This window comes from Mercenaria mercenaria, chromosome 18 (genome assembly GCF_021730395.1).
Source record: "Mercenaria mercenaria strain notata chromosome 18, MADL_Memer_1, whole genome shotgun sequence".
Taxonomy (NCBI): domain Eukaryota; kingdom Metazoa; phylum Mollusca; class Bivalvia; order Venerida; family Veneridae; genus Mercenaria; species Mercenaria mercenaria.
The window spans coordinates 34,016,123-34,037,227 of record NC_069378.1 but is presented as its reverse complement, the minus strand read 5'-3'; positions in this window follow the sequence as shown (position 1 = coordinate 34,037,227).

Here is a 21,105-nt window from a genome sequence, read left to right as displayed (position 1 = left end):
AATAGTAAAAGTTTTCCGAATATTTTGGAATTCCTAGACTGGTAATTAAATATTTTCCGATAGGTCTAAAGTGCGAAAAAAAGGTTCTTTTCACGAAAATAGGAAATGGTTACGAAAATAAGCCATATTTTCTTTATTTTATGTCCAAATTGACCTTATTTTATATTACTGTATTAATCCTACAAATACACTCTTACAAACGCAAAATAAATGATCTTGCATGGATAATGATGAAATAGATAACTTTAATCTTTATTACTCTAATGGCCATATAAACTTTATAACTGCGAAATTAAGCTATAAATGATATATTTTGCTCCTATTTTAACTTTAATGTACATACTTAAATACGAAAAATAAATAATTTTGTATCAGTAATAATGTAATAAACAGCACAGTTTTGTTCACTCTGCGTCAAATGTGGTAACGAAAATAATTTTATAATTGCGAAAATAATAAAATCTGTAATGAGAACCATCGGAAACATAAGCCATACATTGCTAATTTTTCGATTTCTAGCCCAAAGTTAGACTGGCTCCCGTCCCTATGTTTGTTCTTATTTACATATATCAGTTTTCTTCATTAAGAGGGAAGTAACTCCAGAAGGTTGTTTCTACATTGAGATTTTTTATTGCCCCTGGCTCTGAACATATTGATAGGGTTCTCAGTAGTTAACAGTTTACAGGGGCAATCTAGGGTTACACTGGCCAACTTTCACCAGGCTGTATGGTTCAGCCATCAGCTAAAATTGTGCTATTTTAGAGGCCTAAAATTTTCTTACAAAATGTTTCCAGTATTTTTATAAAAATAACCATGCAGCCAGGGAGCCAGGCTAGCCCAAAGTATGTATAGACTTTCTTTTATACAAATGAGGTTTGCCTCGGTCTTACAGTACACTCTCTCACAATCTAAGAATATATTTCTAATTAACACGTTAAAAAACGCTTTTGAATTTTAAATGGAAAGAATTAGTAAAACCAACTACAAGTAATTATCATGCGTTTCATAATACTAGTATATTATCTGTCAGTAAGTAAGTTTCAAAGCCGTCTTGAGAAATATAGCAATATTTTCCCACTTTATATGTTATGTATTCTTTGGTCTTACGAACTGAAGGTCAGTGCCTTTATGTACATCAAATAGTGCTTTTCTTGTTTGACCACAAAGATGTATAAGTTTAGTGATTTTGCTAAATCTATATCAAAACTATTATATTTAATATTATGAAATTTAGCATTATTGAAATAAAATGAAGGTGTATTTCTACATTTCTCCTTCAGAAAAAAACTACCCCTTTCGTTTTTTTTTATAAATTAAAGGTCCATAACTTACAATAAAAAATCAGTTTTTACGGATACAGCCAATTGAAAATCAGATTCAGATTCTGAAAAATCGCCATATAATCAGCAGCATAAAGCAATAGGAACAAGAAGTAGAAACATTTTTAAGCTTTATATTTTACGAGCCTTAAGTACCTATTTCTCCGTATAGTCAATACGACAGAAAAAATTTGTTGCCGAGGCGGCCTGGAATCTTTTCCCGGTTCCAACATTATATTTTTTTCATGATTTCGTATGTTTTTAAGAACAAAAACTCATGTTCTCATGTTCATAATATATCCAAACTTCAATTTAAAGAAAGATCAATTTTATCTGGAGTCCAGTCTCTTTTAAACTCTAGAACCCTATGTCTTAATATAGATTTTCAATCAGTAGTAACAAATTTTTGATAAATCACTGACTCCTGTGTTGTTATATGATCACGTGGGCATACTTAATCACTTAGATTTTCAATGGAACTGTCTCAAATCCTTGAAGTTATTTTTTAGAAATCCATTGATTAGGAATCTTTACATTTAAATTGGAAAGAGCAAATGCTTCCCTCATTTGTAAGAGAGATGGCAGGTCCAAATTCAGCATCTACTTTCATAAGCCTATATTCCTTAAATTTGTATTTTGCAAACCCCTGGATCATATATCTGGAGCACAGCAAAGATCCACACATTGCAAAGTAAGCCAACCACAAACAGGCTGCTTTATATATCCATCAACAAGTTCATTTCAACAAGATGAAATACATCATAAATTTTGTTGGGTAAAAATTGGGGAGTGTATTTAAAAAGGGGGGGGGGGGGGGGGGGGGGAGTGGGGGGGGGGTGTGAAATGTGTGTGTGTGTGTGTGTGTGTGTGAACGAACGTGTGGTTGGGGGGGGGGGGGAGGAAAGGGAAGGATGAAGGTATGTAATACCACCAACAAACAAAAATTGAAAATAAAATAAAGAACAATATATAGCCCTAGCCTTTTTGAAAAAGTAAACAACAACCAAAAAGAAAAAAGATAAAACCAGGATGAAGGTGCTCATAATACTTTCTTCATATTTTGCAAATACTGTATAGTTTTATTGAAAGGTTTTGTCGCAAGTTTTTTTTTAGTTTGTAGATGTCTCAAAGATGGATAAAATAAATACATATATTAAATAGATTTTTTCCCAATATAATGGTATTTTACATGTTTCGTAAGAAAAGAGAAATCTTAGTTGGACGTTACGTCTGCCTTTTGAACAGGTGGAAATCTACTCTCTAAAATCATGTTTGTTTAGTTCTACCCATTGTTTTCTCGTTTAGTAATTGAGGACCGTATGCTGTGTTTCATGGAATTGCATTATGTATCATTGAAGGTTCCATGTACACCGCACTGTGAACATATCTTTTGATATATCTCTTTTTTTGGTACTTGTAACACGTGCATACCAAAGACGTGTAAAATGGTACTAGTAGCTCCCTTGCTTGGAGCTCAGCATTTAAAGGGAAACTGGCTTTCTCTTCTCTCATACTCTCGTGGCGATGGATTCCATCAGGAATGAGATGTCGAGAGTGATTAATATAAGTTTTAGAACTTGCTTCACAATCGAACTAAATTAAATTAGTATAAACTAAATGTTTAATTCTGCTCAATTCAGGGCCAGAAGACATGGACGGTAGCATGCATTTCCACTATCATTCTTAAATAGGCTCGATCAAACATAGCTTGCAAAAAAAAATCAGTTTTGTCTGGTTGGATGACCCGCAGAGTTTCCATTTTTCCATACTTAATGCAGTTTCTAAAGCTGACCGGGTCACATTTATTTCGACATTTGTCTTCTGTCTTGTTTCGTCCTGTTAAGGCATATGGTGTGTATACATTGTATATATATTTGGTACTTTGTTTTTGTAATTATTTACAAGAGCAATTTTGCATTTTACATATCCAGTCATTTGCTACCAGTGCACTGTGATCTGTTATGGATTCACTTGGTGGGATAATTCTTATCTACATGGTCCTGTATCTGGAATTATTTGAAGATAAAGAGTGAGTATTTTTGCACTATTATTCTCACCGATGATACTTTGCTATTGACTGTTCCAAGGCGGTGTTCCATTGTGCTCATCACGTTTTCGTTGCCTTTACTTTGTCTAACAATTTATGGTATTATTTTAACTGTGGACCATACGCCGCTTTTCATGGAATTACACGCTAGTATATCATTGAAGGTTCCGTGTGCCTCGCCGTATGAACACATCTGCGGATGTCTCAAATTTGTTTTTTTTGTAATTGTAGCATGTGTAAATGTTCAGCTCACCCGGGCTAGAGGGCGAGGACGGTAACATGCATTTCCACTACCGTCAATTAACAGGCTCATTCAACCCGAGGCTGCAACATTTACGTTTTTGTCGTGTTGAGCGACCTGTGGAGTTTCCACTTTTTCTATATCTTATTCATGTAGACAGCCATTCTGGTATGTAGTTTCAGTTTGAAGGGGTCTGCATTCTTGGAACTTGGCTTTTTCTTCTGAATATTTATCCCTGGGTTTTGCCTACATGCTTTAAAAAGATTTTGATTTTGAAAACACCCATCAGATTGATCGCTTTTAATTCCGTATCAGAATGGATGTTTATTAAATCAATTAATTTAACCTGAATGTTCTAATCATAATACTTTATTTTTCAAGGACAAAAGTTTGTTACTCAAAAACTTCATATTTTCGTTTTCTTTAAATTGAAATAATAAAAGCCTAGCTTAAACTTTGGAAATTTAAACCACAGTGTTTTGAGCACTGTTGCGCTGTTGAATGAACGAAAGTGAGATTATTTTTAGCAAATTGGTAGCTATGGATATAATTAAATTTATGCTCTTCATGTTCGAGAATATGGACACTTATTATATTGTACTGTTCCCTTTAAGTTGTATAATAAAAATCCATAGCCCCATTTTTAAACAGTTTTGATACTACCCGCTTCATATTGTATTTCACAATCCGCCATCCAATCAGCATGGCAAAAATTATCATTCTGTGTCAGTCTAAAATGCTCAATACCGTAAATATCTGCTTGGCAATTGCTGTTCCAAACAAATTGTACGCAAAAATAAGAAGTCAAAATACACATAACAAGTCAAAATATACCCACTTAGGAGAGTCAAAATGTACACATGTTTTATATTACAATTCAAACTGCCATGTAACTATGTATCATTAATTTATAAATAATTATATAAATAGATAAATAAAACATTTTGAAAGGAAAAAATATAAATAACTTACTTAACTTACACACCTTTAGTAGGCCAAACAAAAATGCTACCTGTAGATTCAACATGCTTTGTTTAGGGGGTTTGCGGGTGTCCGACCACAGCTGATGGTTCAGAATGCCTCATGAGGGCCCCGTGCCAAGTTTGAGGTAACCTCATGGGTTTAATCTCACCCAACTATTTCACGTGTATTTTGATAATATATATTCCTGTATCCGCATGCATACCGCTGACACGTTATTATATATTGTAATTTATTTTTTTGCGGTATTTGCATTGTCAATTAATGACCTATTTTTTGCCAATTGCTGACGTATTTTTCCATAGTATGAGCAGTTGTATCGTTTTATAATTGATACACTGGTATAGGATTCGAAGATTTTACCATAAAAACAATATCCTGACGCAAAAGCGCTTTCGACCCGAAGATCTTCTTCAGTTGCTATAAAATCTAAATCCTACGTTAGTAGAATCTTATGGATTTGTATTAATATTTGTATTCAATTTTCATTTAAAATTATTAATCAATATATTACGTGGATTCACGTTAGATTTTATTAAAGCCTGTTATTATGTTAATGCTCTGTCAGGGTAGGTTCCTGAATATCCAGGTGAAACAAAGTGTCAGCCAACTAACAAAAGTAACATAAGGCAATTACACGGGTGGTATACTGGGAATACGCCAAAAAGGGGTTGCGCGACTTCCGGCGCTGGTGTTGCGCATCAATATATACAAAATCGAGGTAGATGGATTTTTGTTTTAGTAAATAATGACACATTTACGAGTGCTTTCGAAAAAAAGCAAAACGCTTTTCGACACAAAAATGAATAAAGATCATATGTGTGAAATACCAACTTATTAATTTAAGAATCAGCTCTGTTATCACGAAAACTCTGCTGGCTCGAGCCGTCAAAAAAGCATGGAATCATGAAAAATGCAAATTTCCTAGCTCTTGTGCCTTCTTTCTGGAAATGTAACGCTTCCAATGATCAAACACGTGTAAAACAGTCATGAATATTACATACTCTTGAATGAAATGTTGCTTTTCGGGGAAAGATTGGCAAAAATAATCGGGAATGGGGTTGCGCCCCGGGAATGGAATTGTGCGTTTACATTATATATATTATGATGTATACGAGCAAATCCATTCCCGGTGCGCAACCTCATTCCCGATGATTTTTTTGTCAATTATGTCCCCGTAAGCAGGATTTGAAGCAAATAATTTTGATATTCGTTACTTTATAACAGTTAAGTTATCATAAAAAGCATCAGATGTCCTCAGATTAGGCATATGAGGTCAGAAACTTCCATTTTTGTTGATTTCATACTTTTTTCACGCTTCGTGTCGCCTGAGTTTTTGTGATAATGGAGCCGAATCATAAATTACAAACCAGATATTTTACACATATGATGTATTACTATATTTGTGTCGAATAGCATTTTGCTTTTTTCGAGAAAATTTATTCTTGTCTCATACTAAGCAAAATCATAACTTCACATACCTCAATTTCGTCTTTTTTTACGCGCAACACCAGCACCGGACGTTGCGCAACCCATTTTAAACGTATTCCCGGCGGGAATTGGATTGCGCGTTTACCACCCGTGTATTACTGTTACAGTACTGATTTTCAATTGAGCTATCCCTTTTTGAACTGGAAGTGTGAAAGTGTGAAAATTAGTTTTACAAGACATAAATTGTGTATGGTGTGAAAAGTATACTCTGCTTGACTGCGGAACGTTACTGACCTCCCAAAGTCCATCCTATTTTATGACTAATATATGTGTATAATTCATGATGATATGCATGTTACTTGTTTTGTTATGTATGTCGGTAAATAGCTATACATAGCTAATGTTTTCCTGTTTACATATATGCACCGACTTAAAATAAAATTTGTATTGTATTGTATTGTATTGTAAAAGTAAGTCACGACTTTTTGCAGATGACACTTTTGTCTATCTGACGGTTAAATCCTCCCTTGATTCCCAATCCCTACAAAATGATCTCCAATCCATAGAAGCCCGGGAAAAAGATAAGTGTGAGGTACTGAGGATTACTCGAAAGAAAAAGCCTAAAATCTACAATTATACACTCCATAATATAGCACTAAAACTACAGAAGCTGCTAAATACCTGAGCGTCACACTAAATAAAGATCTCAGTCGGTCAAAACACATTGATAACATTACATCGAAAGCAAATAACTCACTTAGATTCATCAAAAGAAATGTCAAAACAAACAACTGAAAAGTAAAAGAAACAGCTTACAATACCTATGTCCGCCCATACTGTTCCTCTATATGGCACCCTTGGCAAAAATCCCTCGCATACAAAATTGAACGAGTACAACGATCCGCAGCTCGATACGTATATAACAACTAGTGTCACCCAAATGCTTGAAGATCTCAACTGGCAATCCCTTGAACAACGCTGTATCAAACATTCTCTTACCATATATATATATATTTTTAAAATAAAGTACAGTCATATTGCAGTTGACCATAACCACCTCACACCTACATGGAACCTGAACTACTTGATCCCACGATCTCATACGCAATACCGTTCTAACTCCTTTCTTTCCAAGAACAATTCGTTCCTGAAATGGTCTTTCCTACACATATGGTCCAGCCCCAGTTTGATTCTATTCACTTAGAGGCTGGCAACTGTAACCGTCTAATCTATATCTATGTTTTAAATCTTAGTAATTTTAGTTCTCTTTAACTTTTCACTTTTAACAGTCTGTCCCAGACAAGCACCTCCCAGTTATAATCAGAATTGATTGTTGATTAGTACACAGTAGATGTAGATGGATGCTAGTCAAAACGTCAAATTTAGGTCTAATAAATCTTTTTTTTTGTATTATAAATACATAATCCATAAGTATCAAATTTAAAAGATAATTATAATATTTATGAATTAATTAAAACTTTAAAAAGAATATTATAAATAATACAAAAACCTACTAGAAGGTGTTTTGACCAAATTCTAAACTAAATGGGAGACATTTTGACCAAAATAGGGATGATTTGACTAGGAGGTGTTTTGACTTGGGGACTTGATACCTTACTGACATATGATTAATGAAAGGTTAAATTATTGTGTTAAAACAATTAGTTTTTACAACTCAATGTAATTGAATTAAAACCTTGTATTTATCTACTTGTTCCCATGCCGGTGTAATGAAGTATTTCGACCCCCATAGAATAATGAACCTCCGGTCATTATTCTATAGAAAAAGTGCCCCCCCCCCCACCACCCGGTCAAAGTATTATGACCTCCAGATCATAGTACTATGACTCCCCCACGTGAAGTAAACTGAACCTCACGAAGAATATTGACTCCCATAAAAAAATCGACCCCCGGTCGTTTGGTCAAATTTAGTGATAACTCATGTATCTAAGGCCTAATTGCTGCATTTTATGCCCCCACTCGAGGGAGGGGGCATATAGATTTGCCCTTGTCCGTCCGTCCGTCCGTCCTTCCGTTTGACCATTAGCCCCAGATTCCATCACTTGACACAGAAATCAGAGCATTCTGCAACGGGAAAAGGGATTCTATTTCTAGACGCTGTATCTTGGTGTATACATTTTTTTCAGGAAAATAACAATTCACAATACGTTCACAAAACACACCAGTGTCAATAATCTCTGCAAACTTCGGTATGAAGTAATTCTTCAGAAGAAAACTGCACAAGAAACTGCTAGCATAGAATTTAGTATTAATAGAAGTTGCAATACTTAGCAGTGGCAGTAAAGTACGGTAGCGGCAACAATAGAAAGTAGTAGTAGTAGTAGGCTAGTAGTAGTGGCAGTGGTAGTGGCAGTTGCAGTAGCAGCAGCAGCAGCAGCAGCAGCAGAGGAATAAGTGACAGCAACAACAGCAGCAGGAGAAGAAGAGGTAGATGTACAAGAAGTACATGTAGTAATAGCAATAGAAGCAGCGGCACCAGTAGGTAGTAGTACAATCAAAATGTTAACTATTGGCAATGGAGGGTATTAGAGTTATAGATCTAGTAAAATTGTCCATAAGGTTTGGTGGGGATCACTTTTTAATAGATATTATCGTCGAAAGTCTTTTTAGGAGCCGGTGTTTTACACGGAAAGAGTAACTTTTTTAAATAGAATAATGTCCGGGAATCGATATTGTATGAGAGTTCGAATGTAGTAATTTCGGCAGTGAGTATTTTAGATCTACATGGAAGGAGTCACTTTTTCTGTAGAATAATAACCGGGGTCGTTATTCTAAGAGATTCGAAGGGAATCATCTTTAGGGAGTCAGTATTTTACTTGGAGGGGTCAGTTTTTCTATAGAATAATGACTGGGGGTGTCGTTATTCTATAGAGTTTTCAAAGGGAGTCAATATTTTACAGGAAAGGAGTCACATTTTCTATAGAATAATGACCGGGGGGTCGTTATTCTATGGGGGTCAAAATACTTCATTACACCGGCTTTAAAGATATTTTCAAAGTGGCTACAATTTGACTTTTCTAGGTAAATTTTGACCAGATGAAGCTTAAAAGAAGTGGGTATATTTTTGGTATTTTTTGGTACATTTTGCTTTGGGTATGAGCGATGTCGGTCTTCCGGATATTTAATCGAAACGGAGTTTTCGTCCATACCAGGTCATTCCGCACTTTATTTTTTACATTGTTGTACAATTACAATTCCAGGTAACCAGACAAAAACCGCGGGAATGACTGTCATTTTGAAACTTGGGTCCATTGGGAGACAATATTCTTTCATGAATTTTCATTCAGATCTGATGAGACTTTCAATTTTGATAATATATTAATGTTCAAGCTTTCCTGACTTTTTTTGGTTCCCGGTTATCTCGCTATGTCAGTTGCCACTTTTACTGTTACATTCTGTTGGTTTATTTGAGTAACAAAAAGGTCCATTACAGCTACAGAGTCCTAGACTGACTCCTATTTACATGTATGTTTCATTGACTTTTATAATCATTTTTAGCCAGAATATAAGTATATGGAGAGTTATCCTACTTGACCCAAAGGGGTCTGACAAATGTGGGTCACATTAACAAATACAGTATGGCATGCAATAAATAGTCCCAAGCCACTGGGGACAAAAACATGGGTCACTGCATATATTAGTCAGAATAATTCGAAGATTGTCATACACCCAAAGGGACGTATTATGTTATATCCCCGGTGTCCGTCTGTCTGTCCGTCTGTTAGCAATTTCGTGTCCGCTCTGTAACTCTTGAACCCCATGAAGGATTTCAAAGAAACTTGACACAAATGTTCACCACACTGAGACGATGTGCAGAGCGCATGTTTTGGATGTCTCACTTAGAGGTCAAGGTCACACTTAGGGTTCAAAGGTCATATGAGTGTGTTTCGTGTCTGCTCTGTAACTTGAACTGCTTGAAGGATTTCGAAGAAACTTAGCACAAATGTTCACCACACTGAAGCACAAATGTTCACCACACTGAGACGACATGCAGAGGGCTTATTTTGGATGACTAGCTTCAAGATCAAGGTCACACTTAGGAGTCGAAAGGTCATATATGACTTTGCTGTGTCTGCTGTCTAACTCTTGAACTGCTTGAAAGATTTCAAAGAAATTTGTCACAAAATTAATGTTCACCACACTGAGGCAACGTGCAGGGCGCATGTATTACATTTTATCAACAATAAAATTATTTAATTATTAGAATGAAACGCTCTTTTCTATTGGTCCTTGTTTTCACATGACATCATGCTGGTGATTTCCTTAACTCTTTTCTGATTGGTTAGTTTTGTACTTGTTTACAAATTACTACGCACTATAGTTACGAACTTTTTTCTCACCAAATATCTTCACAGTTGTCGACACGTCGTTGTAGCAGTCGGTTCTTGAAATTGTTATATTCACCGAGGGTTCTTTACTGTGGCCCGCCATTAGAAAATAGTTTATAAAAAGTTTGGAGATTATTTACATCAATCATGTAAAAGAAGTGCAAGAGGTTTCATACAGGATTATTTGGACAATTAGACGGTGTATACATGTGTTTGTGTGGCTGTTTGCCTTCTGTGAACTTTATTTTATACTTTGTACGGAATCATGGCGGAGAATAGACGTTCTGAGAGACCAAAAGCTGATATGAACTACAGACATTTACACGAATATGGTAAAGGGTCTCCGTTGAAAATTGTAGAACTCCATCGGAGCCCAGGAAGATGCCATCGAACGCTCGCTAGATGAAAATTATCCTGCGTCTGGTGACCATGAGCAAAGCGATATTTCCGGTACTGTTTCATTTTCACTTTTGGCAGAAGAAGAAGAAAAAGTAAGGCTTCAAAAAAGGTTAGCACTCCTCAAAGAGAAGGAGAAACAATTACAAAAACACAAGGAGATTGAAGACTTACGACGGGAGGTCGAAGAGAAGGAAAAATCCGTGTCAAAACTAGAGAAACATTTGAGCCCCGGTAGAAGTCGGGCTTCGACTAGTACGACTACGAGTGACGATATACAGACTGAGCAGGAGAAAAGACGAAACATAAAAGAGGCCATACGTCGTCCGAAACAAAGAAACAGAGTTACACAAAGGACAAAGGTAGGGAACATTTCACTATAGACACTTTGAGAAATATCCGGGTCTTAAAAAACGAGCCAAAAAGGAACTCAAAAAATTAGGAGTGATAGACAATGACTCTGACAGTAGTTCTGAATCTTCCACAGATGATTCAGATACTGACTCCAGTTCTAGTTCTAGTGATTCAAGTAGTACTTCATCTCATTCTAGTTCTGATAATGCAAAGAAAAAGCAGAAGAAAAAGAGTAAAAAGAAAAAATCTGGAATCAAATCAAAGTCGTCAGATTCTGTTAAGAATAAACAACAGTATCCACAAGCTCACTTACGATTTGATTTTGTTAGTCGTAGCATTGAATTTAATAAGTTAGAAATGAATTTATTTGTAGCCGGTGAATTAGAAATAATTTCTAGTGCAAAAATTTCAAAAAAAGAAAGAAATGGTAGATTAGAATTTTTAAAGCGTCTCATGTATTTGAGCAGTGCCTATGAGTTTTCAGTTATCAGAACTTTGTATGCGGCGGTCTTAAGGGAAATAGAACTGGGTCATAAAAAATGGGATAGTGAATTTCATTACGTAGAAAATGCTGTTTTGTCAAGATATAGGACTAAATTTAGATCTACAGATTCTTCAAGTTCAAGTAAGGTCAAGACTTCAGTAGGCAGTAGTTCTGATACTGAAAATTTATGGTTCTGCTCCAAATTTCAAAGGAATAAATGTGATCACAAAATGTCGCATATGTTAACTCATAAAGGGAAAATGAGACTTGCTAAACATATTTGTGCAACCTGCTGGCAGACAGATCATAAAGAGCTGAACCATCCAGAATGTTCTTCGGCCTGTCCACATTCCTCTGCCTGACATGCGCACTCACCTAAACCTATTGACAGCATAGTAGACACTTTTCTTCCTAAATATTGGTCACGAGCCCTAGAAAAAGGAGCCTTTAATTTTAAGAACAATTCAGATAGTAAAACTTGCTTCACAAAACACCATCATCGTTGCAGAATTTGTAAGCAGTTAAAAAATTCATTGGTGTATGACACACTAGAAAAATTAGAAATACATAAAATAGTTCAAGATTCTGGAAAATATAATTTTGAAAAATGTAAAATTCCTGTCAACACTAAAGTTAACACAGATTACATGAAACGCATGTTATATGATTATAAAGATAAATCAGTTTGTGAATTTACTGAAATACGGCTTTCCAATAGGTTATTTGGGCCCCAAGTCTCAGTCTGACCAAATTAAAGTTAAAAATCATAAAGGAGCCAGAGAATTCCCAGAACAGATGATAAAGTATTTGGTTTAAAGAAGCTTCTCATAAAGCCATCATAGGTCCTTTTAAAGAAAACCCTTTTGAAGAAGACATTCATATTTCTCACTCAACACAGTACAAAGTCAGATCCTTCTCAACGTAGAGTGATTTTAGATCTTAGTTTCCCAAAGGATGGTTCAGCTATTAATGATTATATAAGTAAAGATAGTTATTTGAATGAGGAAGTTCAACTTATATTCCCTAAAATAGATGATTTCATTTCCTTAATCAAAAATAAAGGTCAAGGTTGTCTCATGTATAAGCTAGATTTAAAAGGGCTTACAGACAAATTAGTATATGTCCATCAAATTACAATTTAGTAGCATTTCATGGAAAAATCACATATTTTGTGATACTGTACTTTCAATGGGTTTGAGATCAGCAGCACATATATGTCAAAGGGTAACTAATGCCTTTGCTTATATGATGTTTAGGTTGGGATTCGCAGTTTTAAATTATTTGGATGATTTTGCAGGTGCAGAGAGAAAGGTTATTGCTCCAATAGCATTCTCAGTTTTAAGGCAAATATTCCTAAATAGTGGTATAGAAGAGGCTTTAGATAAAGCCTGTACACCATCTACAATCATGGTTTTTTTTAGGTATCTTGTTCAACAGTGAGGATATGATTATGCAGGTCACTCCTGAGAAATTAGTTGAAATTAAAATTATGATTAAAGAATGGTTACACAAGAAAAGTTCTACATTAAAAGAGATACAGAAGCTATTAGGGAAGTTAAATTTTGTAGGGGCTTGTGTACGCTCAAGTAGGATATTTATTAACAGAATTTTGAATTGGCTTAGAGAATGTTATCAGCTAAAGGGTAAATATTTCCCAATACCACAGGAGGTTAAAAAAGATCTAGTATGGTGGGAGAAATTTCTTCCCCTATTATAATGGCATCTCTTTAATTGATTATGGAGAGTGGTCAAAGGCTGACGAGGTTTTTTCTTCAGATAGTTGTCTTTCCAGTTGTGGTGGTGTTTTTGGCTCTCATTTTTTTCATTGTGAGTATCCCAAATTCATATTAGAATTGGGAATACATATCAGTGGACTAGAACTGTTAGCAGTAATAGTGTGTTTAAAACTATGGTGTTCGAATTTGAAAGGTAAAAAAGTAGTCATTTTTTGTGATAATATGGCAGCTTGCATAGTTGTAAATACAGGCAAAGCAAAGTGTCAATTTTTGCAAAGATGCTTACGGGAAATTTGTTTCTTAGCTTCTATAAACGAATTTCAGTTGAAAGCATGTCACATTGAAGGTACGAAAAACCGTTTATCAGATTGTTTGTCTAGGTGGCATTTAGATCAGTCCTTTCAAGACGAATTCTACAAACTAACAGTTCATTCAGGGCCTTTAAGTGAAACAAAGGTTAATGAGGACAGTTTCAGATTTTCCCATGATTGGTAACATAGGAGCTGTTTCATTTTGTTTTCAGAGTTACAGTCATTGAGAAAGGACTTGAAAATGACTACAGCTTCAGCCTTTGCTCAAGGTACTAATAAGAATTTGAGAATTCAGTGGGAGACCTTTTTAATTTTTTGTTTGTTTTTTAATCTTACGTTCTTGCGGCATCTACTGTCACTTTACAGTTATATGCACAGTTTTTAAGTAGAACTTTTAAATCAGTTGACAGCATACGCAATTATATTGCTGGAGTAAAGACTTTACATTTCATATTAGGAATGGAGATATCACATGTAAATACGTATTTACTAAATCTATCTTTAAAAGGCTTGACTAGATTAAAGCAACATACTGTTAAACGTGCAAAACCAGTCACCATTAAAATATTGACAGATTATATGGTATTTTTAATTTTAGTGAGCCAGCAGATACAGTGTATTGGTGTTTGTTTTTATTTGCATTTTTTCTGGTAGCTAGGAAATCTAATTTAGTACCTACTTCAAAACAAGACTTAATCAGTGGGCATTTTTTACATAAAGATAGCATTGAAGTTTTTGATGATCATTTACTTGTACATTTCAACTGGTCAAAAACAATTCAGTTTGGAGAAAGAAAGGTCATATCTCCTTTATTGAAGTTGCCTTCAGTGTTATGTCCAGTTACAGCTTACAACAATTTAAAACATTTACATTTGGAGAATAAGTGGGGAGCTGTTTTTTCATTACCAGGTGGTAAATGTATCACTTACCGTCTTTTCCAACAGAAGTTTAGGGAATGTATAACCAAAATTGATTTAGACTCTTCCCAGTTTTCCACTCATTCTTTTCGTAGAGGATTTGCGACATTAGCCTTTCAACGTAATTGTGTTACCAGAACATATTCAATTATTAGGGGATTGGAAATCTGATGCCTATAAATGCTATTTGGAATTATCATGGGAAGAAAAATTGTCCATACTCAAGAATATGTTTTCCATGTAATTTCAAATTCTAGAATGGAATTCATAGCTTGTTCCCTTTCTTTTTTACAGGTTTACAAGTTATAATCCTATCTGATTCCATTGCCAAGCATGTGACAGGAATTCGCCATGCCAGTGTTAAGGCTTTTCCAGGGATAGGGATTACTCGCCTCACTGCCAGAATTAATAATGATTTATCATTAATTTCTACACCTTTCACCATAATACATGTTGGTACAAATGATATTTTAAATTATTCAGAAGGTCAGATAATGAGCGCATACAATGATTTGATCTCCTCTGTCCGTAATAACTCCAACACATATTTGGTACTTTCCAGTATTCTACCCAGGCCTTTAGATTATGATACAACTGGTCAGAAAGTGAAAGCAATTAACACTCAGTTAAAGGCATTATGTGCTGAAAGGCATTGTCAGTTTATTTCATCCTTTCGCCCTTTTTTCAAATTTGGTCAACCAGTCAGAGCTTTATTTGCAATTAGGGATGGTTTACACTTAAACTTAGAAGGCACACGTCGTCTTAGGCTTTTTTTCATCAATACAGTGGCTCACTTAATTAAGTAAAATTCAATTTTATAAAATTTGGTGATAGTCTGCCGGCTGGTTGCTACAAATGGTATTATTTTTAGAAAATTATTTAAGTTTATATATTGTGAAGTAGTGATAAGGTATCAGTCAGTTTATATAAATATTATATAACATGATTTACATGTAAGAGTTCAACCTTTCTGAGGGTGGGTTTCCTGTATTAAAGAAATTATTCTTTCTTTTACAGTTAGGTCTTTAAAGGAGGTATGTGACTCCTGAGAAGAAATTCTGAAGTGACAGTGATATTTGATACTGTGCTAAGAATTCATTTTTTAGGGGGGGTCTTCTTAAAGGAAATAAAATTCCTTTGGAGAAAAGGGGGTCCATGTTAGGAGGTAAGTTACTCCTTATGGATCTTTCTATGTGTGGTAGTAAGTGATACCATCATAGAATTGGGTCAGTTATTTGGGTTGGTATAGTTATAACAGACAAGTTGAGTACAAATTTAAGAATTCATATAATGTGTTTTTTCACATGTATATATTTACAGATCTTGAAGTGTGTTTTGATGCCAGTATCTGTAAGTTTAGAATTTAGTTTTTGTCTTGTTGATAGACATTTTTAAAAAAAAAAAAAAAAAAAATTCTTTTTTGCTTATGCTTTGCTTTCTTTGGGCTGGGAGTTGGCGTGTTAGATGCATTTGGTGCATCAAATGTGAATTGAAATTTGAATGAGCTGTTTCTTGAATTTACAGCTCTTTGTGTATTTTAAAATACTGCTATATGTGCTTGATTGTGGAAATAATATTTATTGTTCATTTTGTATTTGCTACAATATAAAGCGTGTCGTACATGATTATACATTAAATCATAATTACATAATTGAACCCGTCTTCTGTTTTCGGCTTAATGAGAATAATTTATTACATTTTATCAACAATAAAATTATTTAATTATTAGAATGAAACGCTCTTTTCTATTGGTCCTTGTTTTCACATGACATCATGCTGGTGATTTCCTTAACTCTTTTCTGATTGGTTAGTTTTGTACTTGTTTACAAATTACTACGCACTATAGTTACGAACTTTTTTCTCACCAAATATCTTCACAGTTGTCGACACGTCGTTGTAGCAGTCGGTTCTTGAAATTGCCACTCCCACCCACCCATATTATTTTCTTTCATTTATTTGCTTCATTATCATTTATTTTCTTCAGTACTTTTATTTGCTTCATTTGCATTTATTCGCTTCATTTTGTTACAACGCAAATTTTAGTTGCTTCATTATTTCATCTTTATTCATGTTTATTCATTATTCTTTTTTTTCCCCCATTTTTTTTTTTTTTCTTCCCATTTGTTCAGTTTGTTTGTACTGGATGACTCGCTTCAAGGTCAAGGTCATACTTAGGGGTCAAAGGTCATATATGACTTTGCTTTTTGTATACTGCTCTGCATTGAAGTGCTCTTGTTTTTATTTGGCAGAACCCTTTTTTGTTCTCTTACAATAAATTTTTTATGAATTACTTCCCTTTGTTATTACTAAAAATAGCTTATTTTGAAACTTTTTTATTATTGACCATAGTGAAAAACCGAGACCACTTTTCTGGGTACAACATGGGTGGTACATTCAATTTTTAGATGTTTTTTAAAATTACTTTACCTGGTAAGAATTGTTTTTTTTCTTTTGGATTTCTTCTTTTTGTTGTTCCTGTCCTTTTGGCTTCAGCAGTCAAGTTCTTTAAATTTTGCTCCCATCCTCTGATGTAATCTTTCGGGTGTATATTGCCCCGCTTGGCGGTGCTCTTGTTTTATATTTGTGACGGGCAATCTAAATGTCAAAACTTTGAAGGACCAAAATAATGGAGGATAAATCACAGTACACAATCGTGTAAAGTTATTGGTGTTATCGCTGGCGCATGCATATTTGTAGACACGGTAAAAGTTAATTGTGTACAGTACATACATAGGTTTAATGATTAGAAAATTTGTAATTTTGGATATTTTTGATAATTTTTACCTAAATCAATGAGGAATTTTTTGATAATTTTTACATAAATCAATGAGGAATTGAATCCCCTTTTGATACATGTATGTAAGTTTTATTTGAATTTATGGCCAATTCGTGAAATAATCTGCGTTTAAACCTATGTAGCATGTAAAAGCGTTGGCAGCGATGAAAGTTTCATTGGAAATTGCTTCAACTATTTTGGTCTTGAGTGTTTGACGTGAGTGTGGATATTGCCCATATGAAAAAATTCTCTCAATATTTCCTTGGATCGCGTCAAATAAGTTGGACTACATATATATACATATATATGACAGTTAACAGTTATATATGCAGTGAGCCGTAGCAGTGGCTTGGGACTATTTATTATGCCATATTAATTTTAAGGTGACCCGCACATGTTAGTCCAAATAATTAGGGCGTTTCGGGACAGCATGATAACTTTTGACTGTTGCTGTCTCCGTCATGTCCAAACTTAATCTGCATTATTATGTCTCCCACCACACAGTGGTGTGGGAGACGTATTGATTTTACTCCTGTCTGTGTGTCTGTCTGTGTGTCTGTCACAAAGCTTGTCCGCACTCGTCACAAAGCTTGTCCGCACTCTAAGTCGAACATTTCTCATCCGATCTTCACCAAACTTGAACAAAATGTGTGTGCCAATAAGTCCTCGGACAAGTTCGATAACTAGCCAAATCGGCCCAGGCACTTCGGAATTATGGGAGTAGTAGTAGTGAGTAGTATAGGGGTCCTTTTGGCTCCAGGAATGTGCATGCAATCTGAGTAGTATAGGAGTCCTTTTGGCTTGATGATGCACTCTAGTAGGGCAAGTTCGATAATGAGCCAAATCAGTCCAGGCACTTTGGAGTTATGGCCCTTGAAATACCGAAAATCGGCCTTTTTACTCTTGTCTGTGCTCTAATTCGAACATTTCTCACCAAACTTGAACAAAATGAGTTTGACCATAAGTCCTTGGCCAAGTTTGGTAACTAGCCAAATTGGCCCATGCACTTTGGAATTATGGCCATTGAATTACCGAAAATAGGCCTTTTTACTCTCGTCCGCGCTCTAAGTCCAACATTTCTCATCCAATCTTCACCTAACTGGAACCAAATGTTTTTGACCATAACTCCTTGGCCAGGTTCATCACCTAGCCAAATCGCCTGATGCACTCCAGAATTATGGCCCTTGACATTTTGAACGAATGATGCTTTCCCCTAAGAAGTTAATTTTTATTCAGTCTCATCGTGATTACCTCTAATTAATCCTTATTAAAGAGCCCAACCGTTCAAACTAATTAATTCATTAGTTTAAATTAAAAGCAATTTTCATAACGTCTCAAAAACAAATGACTGCTGATTAAGGAAATCTACTGTTTACATAAAAAAATTATTATGGCGTGTGCAAACAAGTATGACATCATCTCACTTTGATTATCGCCACACCTTTGATATGTCGGCATCACGGCTTTCTGGTTAGGCAATAAACATGGACATTTGTTAGAAACCAACCACATTCACAATGACATGTGTGAACTTTTATCGCATATTTTTCTCACTTCGACTTACCAAGTTCACAGTGCACTTGAATTTTATTGACGGGACTGAAAATCCCTTTCGACACATCCGGAGTCTCGGTAAGTCAAATGTTGACGTAACCGAAGTTGAATTACAAATATAAAGAAGGAAATTTGACGGGACTTGAAAATTTCTTCGACTTAAGCGGAATTTCGAGGTAGGTGAGTTTGAGATACCGAGTTTCGACTGTATATATAAAATATCAGATCATAAAATAAGCCGATAAGCCAAATGAGTAAGGCTACACACGTGTCAGACCCTTTGACTTGACCCGGTGTCCGTGTTGGCGTCCATTTCACTTCACACCTTGGTTAAAGTTTTGATGAGCTTTCACTATGTCTCTGTTATTACTTGATGGATTTACTTCAAATTTAAAATGTTATTCCTCTTCATGATCCACACCATGACCCAAGGTCCATGACATTTCATGATTTATCCCCCATTTTTGCTTAGAATTTCAGGTTAAAAGTTTTGGTGCACTTAAATTTACCTCTGTTGTTACTATATTGATTTTGTTCTAACTTAAAGAAGTAATTCCACATTATTGCTTACATCATACAAGGTCCATAACTCTGACACAAATTTTTCATGAAATATATGCCCCCATTTAACTTAGAATTTCAGATTAAAAATTTGATGCACTTTCACTCTATCTTTGTTATTACAAAATTGATTTGATCCAAACTTAAAATAGTTATTCCACATCATCACCCACGTCATGTGACACAATGGCCGTAACTCTCACACCATGAATTACCTTCCCCCTTCTTACTTACAAATTTAGGTTATTAAAAGTGTTGTTAAAAATTATGTGACACAAGGGCAAAAACTCGCACCAGTATTTCATGAATTATCCCAGTTTTTTTGTTCAGGTCAATTTGGGGCCAAAGTTCGGCCCCAGTCCCAGTGAAGATAGTTTGTTTTTTTCCCAGTTTTACATCTAAAATTCCCAGTGGAAAGTTGGAAAAAATGCCTTTAAATTCTCACAACATGACATGAAAATTAGGGTCTGAAATCCATTGTTGATGTTGACATTACAGTTTCTCAAGTAGGTTATTGAATGTTGATGTATGCACCAACAACATGATTTTTTTTCGCAGATTTTATTAGTCCCCTATTGGTGGAACACACGGGACTGTAGGTATGTTCTCCATACGTCTGTCTGCAAATGTGGATCCTGCAATTACTCAAAAAGTATTCAAGCTAGGTTCATAAATGGGTATGTGAATAGAGGGCAATATGCTCATACATGACTTACCGGTATGCTTGGTCATAGGTCAAGGTCATTATTAAAGATCAAGTAAATTATCCCTCCTATTTGTGGATTATCCTAGTGCTACACTTAATGAAACATTGTGTCAACACATGATCTATGCTTGTTGATTAAAGGTCAAGGTCACTGTTTAAGGTCGGGTAAACATTTGTTTCCATTTCATACCTTTTATATGCATTGAAGGATTTTCTTACCACTACATGCAATTGTTCCTAATGACTAGATATGTTGCATACATGACCCATGCTTGGTGGTCAGAGGTATCGATATTGAAATTAAAGTAAAAATAGTGTTTGTTCCTTAGCTTTTAAATGCCTTGAATCATTTGATATACATTCACACACATGCCTTGATATACACACACAAATGCCTTGATTCATTTTGATATACACTCACACACATGTCTTGATTCATTTTGATATACACTCACACACATGTTCTCCATAAAATGATGTGTTGCTTGCATGACCCATGCCTATCTAGCAGAGGTCAAAGTTACCATTGAAAGTTAAGTATAAAGCCTTCTGGTCAATAACTTTTGATATCATTTAAGGGTTTTATTACTACTACACAGAACCTCCAGCATTAACAATAGCTTTCTAAAGTATGACTATTGACCTAGTTAATGGCCCTATTTGACTCAGTAGTGGACTTTTAAAGCTGTACACTTAGGTTGGTTGGTCCGTCCACAAATGCTCCAGTTTCCCAGTATATGATGCCACTGTGGTTGGCTAACACTGTAGCCAACAACTACAAGGGAGGAACACTAACAAAGTTTTCCACCGGATTGCCACTGCAGTACTCGGTCACTTGTTGAATTAGTTATTCAAGGACCCCTTTAATGCAGGCAAGCATAGTTTGTGATCCTTTTGTACAATGTACTAGTTATTATCACTTTTATTTCTTTTTAAATCTTG